Source organism: Rhinoderma darwinii, chromosome 8 (genome assembly GCF_050947455.1).
Source record: "Rhinoderma darwinii isolate aRhiDar2 chromosome 8, aRhiDar2.hap1, whole genome shotgun sequence".
Lineage (NCBI taxonomy): Eukaryota > Metazoa > Chordata > Amphibia > Anura > Rhinodermatidae > Rhinoderma > Rhinoderma darwinii.
Window position 1 is genome coordinate 61,458,724 of NC_134694.1, and position 12,491 is coordinate 61,471,214.

Consider the following 12,491-nt stretch of genomic DNA (forward strand, 5'->3'; position numbering starts at 1 on the left):
TTCGAAGATGTATTTTGGAACACGTGGGAAATGTTTTAAGGGAGGAAGATACCCCAGTAGCTAATTATGTTTTACAACATCATGGAGGTGATCCAAAATGTTTAAAATTACAAGGTGTCGAGGTAGTACGCCCAAATATATAAAGGGAAGATTTTGACAATAGACTACTACGTAAAAAGTCTCAGTGGATATTTAGGCTTAAATCGACTAAACCTGGAGGCCTAAATGATTAGATCTCCTTTGTGCCGTTTGTTTAAATCCCTGCTCACTTGTTAGTGGATGCAAGATTAGTTTTCCATAGGTCAGGAGATTATGATTATATATATATTTACAGCATAGTTCATGCAGGAGAGTGAGGTATATTGGTTTAGGTCCATATGTGATCTGCAGAGGGACTCTTTATATTGTATTGTCACTTTGCATGTGAAATATCTAATATTATGGTTAGACTATTATTTTTCTTTAGCTCTATGTGGCATCGAAGGATACATGCTGGTGAAGCATGGAGGCTGGATAGGCATACATCATTATCCGGCATCAAGATAGATCGATCTTAATGTCTGTGAAATCAGTATAATACTGGGCTGAAGTATATATTCTTCAGTGTATACGCATGATAGGAGAGTAAATAGCAACCTATAACTCTGTTGAGCTGGATATACTGTTGGGTGTATATTATTATCCAGCATAATAATAGATCAATCTTTATGTCTTTGAAATCAGTATAGGACTGTGCTGGAGTAAACACTCCTCAGTATATACGTATGATATGAGATTGAATAGTACTCTGTTAACTTAGTTTAACTGTATGTTCCGGTATTTTCTTCCTCCTTACTCTATTCTATGGACTATGTGGAGTATATCTTCTTAATATTAAAGGTAGCGTGTATTAGGAACAAACACGATGCTTCATTGTAATATTATTATCCAGGCCGCTGTCTGTGATGGTTACCGGGGCAACAGCCAAGTCTCTGGTGATGTTTATCATGAGGCGCGCTGTGCCTGCGAACTCATTGGCTCAGATGGAGAGGTGGGAGAAAGTCCCGACGCGCGTCACTCTAGAGGGTTGGACTTAGCCCTTATAAGCTCGGCGTCATTGCCACCGCGTGCAGCTCTCATCGTGGCCGCCGGATTTTGAATATCATAACTCCGGCGCTCATACTAATTGGAATTCTCGTAATAATCTTTTCAATATCTAATCGAAAATAGTCTCCTAAGGTGTCTGTGGGTCATACTGCAGACGAAACGCATTGAGACATTTATTAACACGCTCATGAATATTTTTGAGTGTTATACCAAATGTGGGGCAGTAATCAAGTTGCTAGATTGAATGTGTAACTGTGAGTATAGACTGAGATGTACCTTACATTGACCTTGTCTCGTTCAACAACTACTGCTCTACAGTAAACCAATTATTTAAGGTGTAATATAGTAAGGAAGTCTAGTGCTATTTTTATTTTTTAATGCAGAGTTAATAAAAGTGATGTTTTATTATATTATATCAGAAGAGTGAGATAATTTATCAGAGGTGGATAAGCATATCTAGTAGTACAGTGAATTGTTAAAGGACAGATGTGAAGCAAGAATTGAAATAGAGCGAAGAACAGCGACCACCTGGCATGTCAAGGATTTAATCGTTGTGCTGACTGTAGATATGTGAGTTTCTTGTGAATTATAAATGATAATAGGGTGAACCGCGCCATCAAGCAAGTGTCTTCACTCCTCTAATGCCAACTTGACGACTAGCAACTCCTGACCCGAGATGGAATAGTTGTGTTCTGCCGGAGAGAATAATTTTGAAAAGAAGCCACAGGCCACCATATTGGCTTTTAGAATTTTTTTTTACATAATAGTGCTCCAGCACCAACAGAAGATGCGTCCACTTCCAGAAAGAACTGCCGAGATGCATCAGGGTTATGGAGAACGGAGGCTGAGGTGAAAGCGTTCTTGAGGTTTGTAAATGCTGAGTCTGCCTCCGGAGGCCAAACTTTGGCACTCTCCCCCTTCTTGGTGAGGGCAGAGATTGAGGCAGAGACGGAAAGTTCAGTATAAATTGCAGATAGAAGTTTGCAAATCCAGAAATCGTTGTACGGACCGAAGCCCCTGTGGACGTGGCCACTCTTAGACGGATTTCACCTTCTCTGGATCCATCTTGAGTCCACAGTCAGATATGATGTAGCCCAGGAAGGGCAGAGAGTTCCTCTCGAACACAGGGTCTCGAGTTTAGCATACAGGAGATTCCTTCTTTACCGCGACAGAACTTGGCGAACATGCCTCCGATGCATCGTCAAATCAGGCGAGTAGATCAGGATGTCGTTCAGATATACCACCACACAGACATACAGCAGATCCCGGAAGATGTAATTTACGAACTCCTGGAACACAGCTGGAGCATTAGACAGCCCAAATGGCATCACGAGATATTCGTAGTGACCGTCTCAGGTGTTGAATGTGGTGTTCCACTTGTCACCTTTGCGGACACGGATCAAGTTATAGGCCCCGCGTAGATCCAGCTTAGTGAACACCTTGGCCTCACGAATTCTATCGAAAAGTTCTGAGATGAGCGGCAAGGGGTACTTATTCATGACCGTGATTTGGTACAAACCTCGGTAATCGATACATGGACGAAGAGATCCATTCTTCTTCTTCACAAAGAAGAATTTGGCTCTGGCCGGGGAGGAAGACTTCTGGATGAACCCTTTCTCAAGCTTCTCCTTAATATAGGCGGGCAAGGCTGGGGTCTCCGGCAGGGAGAGAGAATAGACTCGCCTACGAGGAGGTGAGGTGTCCTTCTTGCTGCAGACTTCTGCAAAACTGGCATAATGTGATGGTAGATCGGAGATTAACTGAGGCAGTGGACGCAAAACAGGATAAACCTGTGGCAGGCAGCGGTGAAGGCACCTAGACCTAGTGGATTTTTCCGGAGCGTGCAGAATAAGCATTTGGAGTCGTTCCACTTAGGGTTGTCTCTCCACCCAACCCTAGGTACAGGAGTTTCCCGGCTTTTGTGGACATTGGCGCACAAAATGGCATTTGAGGCTACAACACAGACACAAACCTGAAAAGCATCTGCGCTGTTTTTCCTTCTCAGACAACTTGATTCTGTCCAACTGCATAGGTTCTTCAAGTAGAACAACAGGGGGTGGCAATAGGGGTCTCTGGAACGAGGGTGCCAGCCTGTGGAAACGTCTCTCCCGCCGAACCTCCTGAGCACGTTCCTGGATCCTCATGTAAACCCGGGTTGCCAACAGGACAAGAGCATCCAGGGTGGAAGGAAATCACAGGCTACTAGTTCGTCTTTGTTGTGCGTGGACAGTCCCTGCCAAAAGGTCTCCACCAAAGCCTCATTGTTCCATGCCAACTCTGCTGCCAGTGTACGGAAAGAGATGGCATACTCTCCTACTCCACTATCCCTTGCTTGAGGGTTAGCAGAAAGGCAGCTGCAAAGGATGTTCGACCCGGCTCCTCGAACACAGTACGAAAAGTGTCTAAGAATAATGCTAGATCCGAGAACTCCAGACCCTCCCGTTCCAAGATGGGTTTGCCCATGCCAAGGCCTTGCCAGCGAGAAGAGAAATAATGAATGCTACCTTGGCCTCATCAGAGGGAAAGAGATGAGCATGCAGTCTAAAATGGTGCATTGGTTAATGAAACCTCTGCAGGCTCTAGGGTCACCGTCATAGCGAGGTGGTAGAGGTAGCGAATGTAATGTCTATGGCCGCGGACCGTCGTCCTGACTTTCCCTCTGACGGCCACGGCCATGGACGAGTAAGTTCCCTCCTGAGAGACGTCGGCACTCACTAACTGGTCCGGAAACTGTTTCCCGCAGTGCGCGCGCCTGCGCGTGCACGACCTTAAAGGGCCAGTATGCGCACAGTTGCAGAATACTGCAATTAGCCCAGAATGCTTCAGGACTATAAAAGGGGCTCTGCCCTCTCGATCCTTGCCTGAGCGTTGTTGTGTTACCTTTAGTTTGTCTTTGCAAATGGTCTCCTAGTGGTTTCCTGTTCCCAGTGTTCATGCTGCCTGTACCCTGTATCCCGTACTACCGTGCCTCTGTGCCTTCAAGAGTTGGAGTCGTGTTGTGCCCTTCGCTGCATCTATTGTGTCGCATCCCGCTGGGTGTCTGTCTACTCTTGGAGCCTCATCTTAGCCTGAATCTACCGCTACTGTCTACATTGCCTCAGGTACCCTTTCTGAAATAGAGAAATTGCATTGTACCACTTTGGCCAGCTGCTATCCCACTACGCGGTATGGCCAAGTAAGTCCACATCCCACGCCGTGACAGTACGCTCAGGCCATGAACCCCGCTGGTCAATTCAAGGGCCTGTCACCCTCTCGAGCCATGCAGGCAGACCTGCAGGACTTGCGAACACGACATGATCAACTTCTTGTGGCAGTAGACTCCATGGCACTACAGCTAGGGGCACTAGATGCTTCCTTCTCTGCTCCTGTTCCAGCTTCTCCGACTGATCCTCCTGCTACACCTCCTGGCAGCACCGGTTCTGACCCTCGGTTCTCGCTGCCACTACCACCTCGTTTCTATGGAGACTAAAGCTCATGCAGGGGATTTCTCAACCAGTGTCATATCCACTTCACCCTGCATGCCAGAGCATTTTCCTCAGACGGCGCCAGGATCATCTTCAATATTTTTCTACTTGCCGGCAAGTCCCTGGCATGGGCGAACTCAATCTGGGAACGTCAGGGACCCGAGACTTCGAGGGGTTCGTGCGGTTATTCCGCACTGTGTTCAAGGAGCCTGGATGAGTCTCGTCGGCAGCTACTTCTATACTGAACCTTCGCCAGGAGGACACCTCCGTGGGCGAGTACACCATCCAGTTCCGGACCCTGGCAGGAGAGCTGTCCTGGAACAACGAGGCATTAGTAGCTTCCTTCTGGCATGGTCTGTCATCCGAGATCAAAGACGCACCAGCTGCTCGTGATCTACCACCTACCTTGGACGACCTAATTTTACATTGCCACCTGGGTGGACATGAGGCTCAGGGGAAGATCCCAAGAGGTTCGTCAAGAGATAAAGCTTCCTAGGTTGGCTCCCAACTTCCAGCAACCTCTCTTGTCCTCATCTGCTGCTTCATCCGAGGTTCTGTTGCAAGTAGATCGGCTTAGACTATCTGTCAAGGAAAAACAGCGCAGGCGCACTTCTAGACTCTGTCTATATTGCGTCCTCTCTGGCCATGTCATGTGTCTGTGTCTGTGTCCCCGGAAGCCAAAAAACTCCAACGCCTATGATTGGTTGGAGAGACAACCCTGGGCAACACAGCATTTGACCGGGAACTCTCCTCCAAGCTGTCCATCCCTGTGACTATTGTCGCTGGAGAGAGGCCCCATCTGGTCTCTGCCTATCTGGACTCTGGCATAAATTTTACACTTGCCCACTACCCTTCTGGAGAAGCTGTTGATCGTTGCCTCAGTAGATGGACTGCCACTGCCCGACCCAATATTGTCTGTAACCAAACCGCTGAGGCTTCAAGTGAGAGCCCTTCATTCTGAGATCATCTCCCTGTTTTTCCTACCCAAGGCCGTCAACCCCGTGCTGCTGGGTTTGCCTTGGCTCCGTCTACACTCCCCATTCCAGGATTGGAACTCCAGAGAGGTTCTCCAGTGGGGTCCCAAGTGCCTCAACTGCTGTCTGGGGCATATCCATCCGCTTCAGCCTCCTCCGCATCAGTCATTGGCAGGGTTGACCTCTTGCTACACTCAGTTCTCGGATGTCTTCGAGAACAAGGAGGCAGAGACGTTGCCACCCCATCAAGCGTATGATTGTCCTATTGACTTGGTTCCTGATTCGTCCCCTCCTCGCGGTAGACTATACCCTCTCTCCTTACCTGAAACCCAGTCAATGTCTGCTATATTAAAGAGAATCTAGAGAGGGGCTTCATACGCAAATCCTCATCCCCGGCCGGGGCCGGGTTTTCCTTTGTCAAAAAAGAAAGACGGATCCCTCCGAATCTGCATTGACTACTGGAGTCTCAACCAGATCACAGTAAAGAACAGATACCCATTGCCTTTAATTACTGAACTGTTTGATCGCATACGGGGGGCAACATTTTTTCCAAACTAGACCTGCGGAGGGCCTACAATCTAATCCGGATTCGTCAGGGTGACGAGTGGAAGACGGCATTTAATACACGTGATGGGCACTACGACTACCTGGTTATGGCCCTCAGCTTGTGTAACGGTTTTTCAGGAATTTGTCAATGACATTTTCCGTGATCTCCTCTATGTCTGTGTTGTGGTGTATCTCGATGACATTTTGATTTTTCCCCCAGATCCAGTAACTCATCAGAGACATGTTCGCCAAGTTTTGTTTCGATTAAGGGAGAATCACTTATATGATAAGCTGGAGAAGTGTGTGTTCGAGAGAAAGTCTCTACCCTTCTTGAGCTATATTATCTCCGATCGGGCCTTAAAATGGATCCTGAGAAGGTAAAGGCTGTCTTGGAATGGCCAGGCCCTCAAGACTTATGAGCCATACAGCGTTTCCTGAAATTCGCCAACTTCTACCAGCTGTTCATTCCTATCTTCTCCTCACTGACAGTCCCCATCTCCGTTCTTACCAAAAAGGACATGAATGCCAAGGTGTGGACTCCAGAAGCAGAGGCCGTGTTCAAGAGCTTAAAGAAGGCCTTCACGTCAGCCTCAATCCTTTATCATCCTGATGTGTCTCTACAGTTTTCGTTAGAGATGGACGCCTCCTCTGTTGGTGCTGGTGCATTTCTGTTCCAGAGAGGTTCCAAAGGCAAGACTGTGATATGTGGCTACTATTCTAAGCTTTATTTCTCCTGCAGAGCACAACTACTTGCTTGGGGATCTGGAGTTACTGACCATCAAGCTGGTTCTGCAGGAGTAGAGACACCTTAGAGAAGGCGCAGCTCATCCAATCCTGGTCTTCACGGACTACAAGAACCTCACCTATCTCCAGACGTCTCACTACCGCCCTGCCGACAAGAATGTGAGGGCCGATGCCTTGTCTAGGTCATTCGAGACAGAGGACACCGTGGAGTCCCCACAGAATATTATTGACCCTTCCTGCATCATCTCTGTCAACCCTCTGCAAGTTAGAGACATTCCTCCGGGAAGGACCTTTGTACGTCTGGCAGACAGAGGAAGAATCCTCCGCTGGGGACACAGTTCCAAGCTGGCAGGTCACGCGGGTGCCAGTAAGACCCGAGACCTGATTGCCCGTCAGTTCTGGTGGCCCACGCTGCCCAAAGACGCCACAGATTTTGTCTAATCCTGCACGGTGTGCACTGCAAATAAAGTTGCCCACTCCAGACCAGCTGGTCTGCTCCAGCCACTGCCTGTGCCTGATGCCCCCTGGCGACATATTGCAATGGAATTTGTCACAGATCTGCCGCTCTCTGCTGGATGCAGTGTGGTCTGGGTGGTGGTGGATCGATTTTCCAAGATGGCTCATTTTGTTCCACTGACTGGTCAGCCTTCTGCTTCCCGACTGGCCGGCCTCTTCGTCCAACACATCTTCCGTCTGCACGGCATGCCTCTGCATATTGTCTCAGATCGAGGGGTCCAGTTCACCTCTAATTTCTGGAGACTACTCGGCGGTTTCCTCGGTGTAAAGTTGGACTTCTCTTCGGCCTACCATCCCCAGTCCAATGGTCAAGTCGAGAGGGTTAATGTAAAGGATCTGCCAGACACAGCTTCTGTGTCGACGCCCGTGGGTAATCAGTCTGCACCTGCTCCTAAGTCTGAGAGAGTGACACGATCTTCTACCAGTCAGGCTGGGAGGCTGAGGAGTGGGAGAGCCTATCACAGCCTGGCCAGACGGAGCTAGCTCCCGCCCTCTGTCTATTTATACCTGCATTTCCTGCTCCTCCTTTGCCTGTGATTCTGTCTGCGTCCTGGCTCTGCTGCTGCTGCTTGAACATTTGTCCTCTGCTTCATTTTGACCCTGGCTTTACTGACAATTCTCCTGCTCTGCGTTTGGTACCTCGTACACTCCTGGTTTGACTCGGCTCGTTCACTACTCTCCTGCTCTGCGTTTGGTACCTCGTGCACTCCTGGTTTGACTTGGCTCGTTCACTACTCTCGTTGCTCACGGTGCTCCATTTCCCTAACTTCTGTGTACCCTTGTCTGTTTGTCTGTCGTGCACTTATTGAGCATAGGGACCGTCGCCCAGTTGTATGCCGTCGCCTAGGACGGGCTGTTGCCAGTAGGCAGGGACTGAGTGGCGGGTAGATTAGGGCTCACCTGTCTGTCTCCCTACCCCGTCATTACAGTTAATCAGATTATGGAGAACTATCTGCAGCACTTTATCTCCAGGTAGCATGATGACTGGTTGCAGCTGCTTTCTTGGGCTGAGTTCTCTTATAACAACCATACTAGTGAGTCCACCACCTCCAGCCCGTTCTTCATTGTCTACAGCCAACATCCACGAATACTTCTTCCTGTTTCCACTATATATATAGTTACATAGTTACAAAGTCTGTACGGTTGAAAAAAGACACATGTCCATCAAGTTCAACCAAGAGATGGGTAAAGGGAAGCAAAACATTTCTACACATAAGAGCTTATATTTTTTTGTTCTAGAAAATTATCGAAGCCTTTTTTAAAGCCATCTACTGTCTCTGCTGTGACCAGCTCCTGCGGTAGACTATTCCATAGATTCACAGTTCTCACAGTTAGGGTATGTTCACACACACTATTTACGGACGTAATTCAGGCTTTTTTGCCCCGAATTACATCCGAAATAGCGGCTCAATAGCGTCGGCAAACATCTGCCCATTCATTAGAATGGGTCTTACGATGTTCTGTGCAGACGGTCATTTTTTTTACGCCCCGCTGTCAAAAGGCGCGGCGTAAAAAAGACGCCCGCGTCAAAGAAGTGCCTGTCACTTCTTCAGATGTAAATGGAGCCATTTTCCATGGACTCCATGGAAAAACAGCTCCATTTAACGTCCGTAATGGATGCAGCACAAAGCGCCTCAACATGCCATTACGTCTGAAATTACTGTGCTGTTTTCTCCTGAAAACAGCACCGTAATTTCATGCAGGTTGTTCGTACCCAGGTGCATAACTTTACATTTATCTACATTAAACCTCATTTGCCAAATGGACGCCCAAACACTCAGTTTGTTTAAATCGGGGATCTGGTGTGGCTATCGTCAAAGAACTTGCGCCTTAAAGTCCCGTCCAAGTCCCCGGTTTATAGGGCCGTACAAGGTCATTGAAGTCCTCAATCCTGTCTCCTTCCGACTGGAGTTGCCCCCATCTTTTCGAGTACACGACGTGTTTCATGCCTCCCTCCTTAAACGCTGCTCCCCGTCCTTGGCTCCCTCGAGGAAAACTCCTGTCCCCGTTCTCACCCCTGAGGGGGTAGAGTTCGAGGTGGCCAAGATTGTGGACAGCAAGATGGTCCAAGGCTCCCTCCAGTACCTGGTCCATTGGAGAGGATACGGGTCTGAGGAGAGGACAGGGGTACCCGCCCGGGATGTTCGCCCTTTGGTATTGGTCAGGAGGTTCCACCTTCGTTTCCCCAATAAACCAGGTCCATCTAGAAAGGGTCCGGTGGCCCCTCATAAAAGGGGGGGTACTGTTAAGGATCTGACAGGCACAGCTTCTGTATCCATGCAAATAGGTAATCAGTCTGCACCTGCTTCTATGTCTGTGAGACTGACTCCATCTTCCACCACTCAGGATGGCAGGCTTAGGAGTGGGAGAGCCTATCAAAGCCTGGCCAGACGGAGCTAGCTCCCGCCCTCTGTCTATTTATACCTGCCTTTCCTGTTCCTCCTTGCTTGTGATTCTTCTCTGTTGGTATCCTGGCCCTGCTGCAGCTTCTTGAACTACTTGTCCCTGCTTCGTATTGACCCTGGCTTACTGACTACTCTTCTGCTCTGCGTTTGGTACCTCGTACAGTCCTGGTTTGACTTGGCTTTCACTACTCTCCTGCTCTGCGTTTGGCACCTCGTACTCTCCTGGTTTGACTCGGCTCGTTTACTACTCTTGTTGCTCACGGTGTTGCCGTGGGCAACTGCCCCGTTTCCCTTTGTTCTGTGTTTCCTTGTCTGGTTGTCTGTCGTGCACTTACTGAGTGTAGAGACCGTCGCCCAGTTGTACCCCGTCGCCTAGGGCGGGTCGTTGCAAGTAGGCAGGGACTGAGTGGCGGGTAGATTAGGGCTCACTTGTCTGTTTCCCTATCCCTGTCATTACAATGTCTTTGTGTTGTTTGCGGATTATTGTGTTGATCCTTTCTTTCAATGATTAGAGTTCCTCAGTTGGCATTATTCAGTTTAACTGTTGTTCAATTGTATTTAGTTCCTGCTTTGAGCCTTTCTACTGCTTTTTGTAGGTAGTCCAGTGTCAGGGTCATCAGGTCAAATGAACAATTGTTCAAATTCTTCTCAAAATTATTGGGGGCTTGTAAAGGATCTGCCAGGCACAGCAGGGTTAACTCCCAGAACTAATCAGTCAGCACCTGAGAATACATCCCTGAGACTGACTCCTGCTTCCACCATTCAGGCTGGCAGGCTTAGGAGTGGGAGAGCCTATCGTAACCTGGCCAGACTCAGCTAGCTCCCGCCCTCGGTCTATTTAAGCCTGCACTTCCTGTCCCTCGGTGCTTGTTATTGCTTTTGTTTCTTTCCTTGTGGTTCCTGGCCCAGCTACAGCTCCTGCTATTTTTGATCCTGCTCCATACCGACCCTGGCTTACCGACTACTCTTCTGCTTTTCGTTTTGTACCTCGCACACTCCTGGCTTGACTCGGCTCGTTCACCACTCTGGTTGCTCACGGTGTTGCCGTGGGCAACGGCCCCTTTTCCTTGCTTGTGTTCCTTGTATGTTTGTCGTGTTTGTCGTGCACTTACTGAGCGCAGGGACCGCCGCCCAGTTGTACCCCGTCACCTAGGGCGGGTCGTTGCAAGTAGGCAGGGACAGAGTGGCGGGTAGATTAGGGCTCACTTGTCCGTCTCCCTACCCCCTGCCATTACATAATAACAAGCCTGGTCTCTGCTTCTACTGTGGGGACGACAAGCATCAAGTGAACAACTGTCCTAAGCGTAAGGTTGCAGCCAGAGAACTTCCGCGTCTAAGTGATCATCGGGGAGGTCACTTGGGCGCACAGGTATTTCCCGTAAATATGAAACGTACTAAGATCTTGCTTCCCTTTCAGGTCTCTTTTGGTGGTAGGTCTGCTACCGGCAGTGCTTTCGTGGATTCAGGGTCCTCTACTAATATCATGTCTGTGGAATTTGCTATGTCCCTTGCTATGCCTCTTATTGATTTGCCTAAACCTGTCCCGGTAGTGGGTATCGACGCCACTCCTCTTGCTAATGGTTATTTTACACAGCATACCCCTGTTTTTGAACTCCTTGTTGGCTCCATGCATTTGGAGCAATGCTCTGTACTGTTGATGCAGGGATTATCGTACGATTTGGTTCTAGGTCTTCCCTGGTTGCAGTTGCATAATCCTACGTTTGACTGGAATACTGGGGAGCTAACCAAATGGGGTAATGAATGTTGTACGTCATGTTTTTCTGTTAATTCTATTTCTCCCCCTAAGGAGGCGAATACGCTACCCGAGTTTGTTCAGGACTTCGCTGATGTTTTCTCTAGGGAGGCCTCCGAAGTGTTACCTCCTCATAGAGAATACGATTGCGCTATCGAATTGGTACCAGGAGCTAAGCTTCCTAAGGGTAGGATATTTAATCTTTCTTGTCCCGAACGTGAAGCTATGAGAGTGTATATCCAGGAATCCCTGGCCAAGGGTTACATTCGTCCCTCTTCTTCTCCGGTAGGTGCTGGCTTCTTCTTCGTGGGGAAGAAGGATGGTGGTCTTAGGCCATGCATTGACTACCGTAGCCTGAATAAGGTCACGGTAAGGAACCAGTATCCCCTTCCTTTGATTCCTGATCTCTTTAATCAGGTTCAGGGGGCCCAATGGTTTTCTAAATTGGCGTATAACCTTATTCGCATCAAAGAGGGGGATGAGTGGAAGACTGCGTTTAACACGCCCGAAGGCCATTTCGAATACCTCGTCATGCCCTTTGGGTTGTGTAATGCCCCTGCGGTCTTCCAGAATTTCATAAATGAGATTTTGAGAAATTACCTGGGGATTTTTCTGGTAGTGTACCTTGATGACATACTGGTGTTTTCCAAGGACTGGTCCTCCCACGTGGAGCATGTCAGGAAGGTGCTCCAGGTCCTTCGGGAAAATAAACTGTTTGCCAAAACCGAAAAATGTGTGTTTGGGGTACAGGAGATTCCATTTTTGGGTCAAATCCTCACTCCTCATGAATTCCGCATGGACCCCGCCAAGGTTCAGGCTGTGGCGGAATGGGTCCAACCTGCCTCCCTGAAGGCGTTACAGTGTTTTTTGGGGTTTGCTAATTATTACAGGAGATTTATTGCTAACTTCTCGGTCATCGCTAAGCCCCTTACGGACCTCACTCGCAAAGGTGCTGATCTCCTCCACTGGCCTCCTGAGGCTGTCCAGGCTTTTGAGGTCCTTA